This window comes from Pleuronectes platessa, chromosome 18 (genome assembly GCF_947347685.1).
Source record: "Pleuronectes platessa chromosome 18, fPlePla1.1, whole genome shotgun sequence".
NCBI classification, from domain to species: domain Eukaryota; kingdom Metazoa; phylum Chordata; class Actinopteri; order Pleuronectiformes; family Pleuronectidae; genus Pleuronectes; species Pleuronectes platessa.
In genome coordinates this window covers 20,020,911-20,027,203 of record NC_070643.1, presented here as the reverse complement: position 1 = coordinate 20,027,203, position 6,293 = coordinate 20,020,911, and positions in this window count along the sequence as shown.

Here is a 6,293-nt window from a genome sequence, read left to right as displayed (position 1 = left end):
GAATACACCACAAAATTAAAAATGAAAACAGGGCATGAATTTATATATTCAGTGAACAATATAATGTCCTGCAAATTATATTCAAATTACCTCCATATTTGGATTCAATTTAAAACCGAAATTTAAACATTTGAATTGAAAAGTATTTGGACAAATAAAAACATGTGAATTTAAAGCTGCAAAGAGTTGCAGTAGAAAACCAGTTTGAAGTTCAGGCTCTAGCAAACCTAGAATTCATCTGAAATATGAACCAGTTCAATATCAGATGTAACGTTCAGGTTCCACTTTCTTATCGAGTTAATTCCGCCGCCACGAGGCCTCGTCCGTAAAACAGAAAAGTGAGTCTGCAGAACGAAGACGACTCCCACTTCCTGAAGATTACAGTGCGCCCTGTGGTTTCCTGGCAGCTGAGTGGCCGAGCAGATCCAGCAGCGTCCTGTCAGCCGCTGCCAGCTGAGGAATGTGAGGCCTCGGACGGAGATGTGACAAGCTGATGGCCCCCGACCTGCTGCCCTGATAGGGATCAGCCAGGAGGGAAAATACTGGTTATCTCAGGTTTTCATTGCACATTGATATAGGACGTGAAACTTTAGTGGAATATGATGATTTTTCACTTATAAAAGAAGCTTAAGAACAAATAAAAGTGGAAAAAAAGGTTAAAAACTGACTTTTGGATCCGTTTGTGCAGATTTTTTATCCAGAACTGGTCACAACAAGTTACTAAACCAATAAAGATGTAAAAAAAGAAACATCCATCATTGTTTGTCTTCCAACATGACATCATGCAACAAACATTATTGGACAGTGCGGTCATTGTATTTGTCTTAAAACATCCCACTCGTTTGATTTAATGATTTCTAAAGATTTCTCTAGCTCTTTTTTTGGGAATATGGGAAAACGTGATGATTTATTCAGATGTGGATGAAAAGTGGTGTTGCCCTGACGAGTGTAGCTGTGTTTGTTGAAGTGGTGCATCTGTCTCTGGTTTACTGGGAGACCAGAGCTTTTTTTTTAAAAATACAATCACAACCATCTTGTGTGAATCTTCTCCTGGATTTAGAGCTTTTCTAGTCTCCACCACGCAAAGTGCTTTGTCGAGCCACATTCACCCATTTGCAAACAAAGCTCTTTATGCTATCCTCACACATCCCGTCTCATTCACACACAACCGTCAACAGAGCTGGGGATCAAACCTTCTGACCTTCCATTTAGGAGACAACCCACTCTTCCACCTGAGCCACCACCCCCCCGCTGAAAGGGTTGATGAACATTGTGGTAAGAGAATGGGTTTTTTGGAATTCGGGTGAGGTGACAGATAAAGTTTAAAGTCTCAGATCCAACTCAGCTTGACAAATTAGGTTTAATAAAGACTTTGTGGGGTTAAATACACTCAAATCTGACCGGGCCTAGCTAGAGAGGGTCGTCCCCTAACTAGAAGGTCAGCGGTTCAATTCCCTGCTTGTCCAGGCTGCATTTGGAAGTGTCCTTGGGCAAGATACTGAAACCAATTTGCCCCTTGATGGCAGGGATAGAAAAGGTTCTGCATTTATGTGTTAATGTTTTTGATTGGTCAATAGGATTTGAAAAGAAAACAGTATATTTTCCATTAAGTACAATTTTTATTTCAGTTTTTAGTCAAAACAAAACACAGGAGAGAATATTCTCCACATAGATTTTTAATGAATGTAAGAGAAAGAAGACAAAGAGCCACAAGCTGCAGCCTTTTCTGTTTATTAGATTTACTTTTCAATTAAACCGTCTGGATCATAACTATTTCCTCAGTCGGACATATCTTTGCTCTGAGGGGTTTCTGGGTGGCAGTCCGTTCAGGCCTCCTCCACCACGAGGAATAGATCTAAAAGAATTACACTCACTCAGCCTGTGTTTCCTCATATAATCACACAAAAGGATTTTTCTGGAAAATAACAATAAATCACAGACCGGATCAATACAGCCGGCCGAGGCTGCACTGGCCTGATAACACGATCAATACAGGGTATTTGGATTTTAATTAATACATGACAGCGCCTCAGCCCTGAAACAGTGAAATATGACCTCAGCCCCTCTGGAAATCGGCCCTGCAGAGCGTCACAGGCCCCGATATCTGCGACAGATCATCAGACGTCAACGTGATCTGGTACCTGAGGAGCCGAGGGGACGGAGAGCTGAGAGACCGAGGGGACAGAGAGCTGAGAGACCGAGGGGACGGAGAGCTGAGAGACCGAGAGACCGAGGGGACAGAGAGCTGAGAGACCGAGGGGACAGAGAGCTGAGAGACCGAGAGACCGAGGGGACGGAGAGCTGAGAGACCGAGGGGACGGAGAGCTGAGAGACCGAGGGGAGGAAAAACACATGATGGACACATATCTATTCCAGGAGCAGGTAGAACACGACAAAGATCCATGGTGTTGTGATTTTAAACTGATTAGACTCATAACTTTTGATTCTTTAGTGTCAACATTGAGCTACAAATGTCACACACTCACAGATATCAGTTTCCTAAATATGGATTATCCATTTCATCAAGTTCCATGTGAATTATTCACTGGGAAATTCAAGTAACTCTAAAAAAAAATCGAATTCTAAATTCTAACATGGTAAACAAAGTGAAAAACAAGAAGTCTGGATCTTTTCTTTCGGATCTTGGATTCTTGGCTCAGGTCCTTCCACCGAATTTCATGGAAATCCATTATGCAGTTTTTGTTTTATCCTGCAAACAAACAATCGTAATTTGGTTGAAAACAAACTTCTTAGCGGAGTTGTTAAAAATCTAAAAAGAAGAATAGAATAACACGGAAGCCTCTGTTGAAAATGCATTATTATGGTGTTTGTTTGCTTTTCTAAAGAATTGGGACGAGCCGCTCTTGATAACTGGTCTCGTCTTCTCCTCGCTCCACTTTCAGACCTGCACTGATTTCTGTATATTCTCCTGATATCATCCAGAGGGGCTACAGAGTTCCTCATGCCGGCCCTCTGGAGAAGGTCCGGGGTTAGTCCACGGGAGAATATCGTAGAATGGTTGTTGTCCACGTGTCAGAGCCGAACTATCTCCTACTGCGTTCTTCATAAGTGAAATAAACATTTTACGGACCTTTTCCAAAGTTCATGTTTAAGATTAAACTTGGTCTCCAAAGTCAGAGCGGCTCATCCTCTGGGGACCATGAACATCTGCACAAAATATCACCTGATTGATTTTCATTTCAGGCCTTGGTCAATCAGCCCGAAGACCAACATTACTATCACTGGAGCCTGGCGAGCAGAGTTTGGCTAAAGACAAGAGACAGATCGCTCCGGTCCATCCTCACGTCCGTCCAGAGGGGGACCAGCACCCGTCAGGGCCGACACGGAGGCTCGGACTCCGACAGCCTCCCTGGCAATATCCAAAACCTTCACTCAGCAGTTATTGCAGCTGATTGGGAGCAGCTCCTTCATCCCAAAACACAAAGCTGGTGGAGAATGGAGCGAGAAGAAATCAAAAGCCAACAAAGGAACAGAGGGGGGAGAGTGATGGACAGCAGCGAGACAGGGCTGCCGTGGGTTATGTAGACCGGGGGCTGAGCGGTCGGGAAATTTCTGATCGCTTTAATTCACTGCAGAACCAACTTGGCTCGGCCCGCTCCCCCTCCACTGCTTTTATCTAACACTGTGTTTCGGTATTGATTTTTTTTTTTGCTTTATCTTCCAGGCCGGATAAGAGGACAGAGGAGCGCGGGAGCGAGAGTGAATGGAGAACTTTTCCTGAAGATTGCTGCTATTCTCTGGCTTATTGCCTCCTGTCCTTCACGGCTTCACATGACGTCCCGGGTGTCAGGTTCGCCTTCACGCTGGAAATGAGGAAGCTGATGGGCCGGGATCAAGAAGGAGGAGGGAATTGGCTGCAGGAGGACAGAATTGGACACAAAAATTATTAGATTTTTTTTTTAGCGTGGGGTAAAAGAAGATGGGTGTAAATATTTTCCCACTTGGGGCACGGGAGAGAAGATTTCCTTGAGGGAAGTTTTTGAAATCTGGGGAAGGTGTGATAGTCTTTGCATTTAGAGCAGCATGAGATTCTAACACCTCCTCAGATGTTGTTTTTCCGACACGTAAAAAGATTCATTATGATGTGTTTGGGACTTTGTTGACGTGCAAGCTCCCACGAAAACCACAGAACGGTTTAAAAAATGCAAGTTTCAGGACCCAAAGTGAATCCTTCCTCCTGATAAAGCTCCATGCCGATGATAGAGGCAGTAAAAGAGTTAAGTTAATTACAAACCTTTGAGCACGTAGCATCCCCGGCTGGTGGAGGAAACCTCACAGTGCTTTATAAAACCAGTTCCCCTATGTAGTAACATACTGGGAAGTTTCCATTCATAAAGAGAAAGAGTCAACTTTTCAGGATTTCTTAAAACAAAGCAGAGATAGAGTCTTGAATGTGCCGGCTGGAGACCTTTTCTCATCCCAGAAACAATTAGACAGGACAACAGATGCGAATAAGAATGGCTTCACCCGGATCAAAGTGAAAGTAAGAAGTCTTTTCAGGAGCGACTAACAAAGCCGGCGACCCGCAGGTAGCCTTTTGTTTCAGCTGCAGCTTCGACGGAAACAGCATTTTTCGTGGCAGCTCTGACAAATGAACTGCCTGGGAAACTCCTAATCTGGAAACATGTCTTTATGTTTCAGGGGTTAAAACACGAGCAGAAAGAAAATCCTGGATTCAAACCTGTGGAGTTTTTAAGAGACTTTAACTCCAGTGACGTGAGAAACAGAAACAATCATGTTGTGTGTTGGGAAACGGTAGAAACTCCTTCCTGTTTCACAACTTAATAATAATAATAATAATAATAATAATAATAATAACAATAAATAGATAAATATAAATAAAGTTTCCTAACTGTGAAACGATCGTGATTCAGTGTAAATCCTAACAAGAAATCATCAGGTCAATTGCATTCACCCTTCATTATTTACGTTATCAAACTGGAAACAAGTTAGAGAAAGAAATTGAAATATTGTAAAATTACATTTATTTACAAAGAAGTATCCACTTTGCTATTTTAAAGTATTTATTAATCTCGTATCTATTGGTTTGTGTTTTGTGTGATTTTAATCGAAATTTTTTTACATAAATTTGCAGTGTTTTTCAGAAGGAGCACCTCTAATCTCGTTGTTCTTCCTTCTCTTGTAAACTTTAAATAAAGTTGTGCTGTCGTATTATTTTAAATATTGAGAAAAAGCCCAAAGAATCATTAACTAACACCAAAAGACACAATTATTATGTAATACTTCAATTTTCCTGCATCTTTTTCCTCCTGCACTTAACTTCAGGGGGAAAAATTTTACTTTATCAACTTTTGCAAAGAAGGTCGTAAAATTTAAATCATGGTTAATTCAAGATAATGATGCATCTGCCACACAGAGTAAATTACAACACTAATAACTTTCATAAACCAACCAAAATCAAAATATCTAAAATTTTACATGTTGCTGCTCTACATTCTGAATGCCGGACTTTAACAGATCTGCGTGGAACCATCACAGGCACAAATAAACCACAGCGAGGCAGCGAGAGGAGCCTGAAGGCGTCTCACACACTTAAAAGCAACATATGTGAAGATTTGTGAGCCTCCTCTTCTCAGTAGGAGACGGAGAGACAGAGGATAATGATTTGAAAACTCGTCCTAAAGTCCAGCAGGAAAAACCCAAACAGCATCACTGCCCCAGACCGTGTCTTCCTCTGAACCATGAGCTCAGACTTACTCACGTCCGTGTGAAGTTGCAGATCCTTGTGAGGTCCGAAGTCGACGCTCACAAAGATCCCACCAACAAATGAAGGTGTCGTCCTCGGCCCAGTAAAACCAGCGCCGCCACCTTCTGCACACAATGAAAAGGAGACGAGAGAAAAGAAACAGAGAAAAAGGCCCCAGACGGATTCTTTATGTGAACGTTGGGTAAGAATGGTCTCCATCTGTGTAAACCCACTCAAACAGGGACTTCCTGTGAGTCACAGTCTGCAGCCTGGAGCAAATCACTGATATTCATCATGCAGGATGGCACACATTCCCAGGGTTACAGTCCGACTGCTGCTGCTGCTCTCTGACTCAGGCCTGACAGGAGAGAGAGAGAGAGAGAGGCCACGTTTTGAATTGTTCAAAAACAGAAACACCAGGAGCCGGTTTTTAAACTTTTAGGTAAGATTGATTTTCTGTTTTTGACGACCGGGCACATTACGGAGGTGTTTGAGATATTCTAGAGTTTACTCACTATAAAAACTCTGTGTGGTTTGATCTGCAATGATTTAGCTTCTGTTTTTC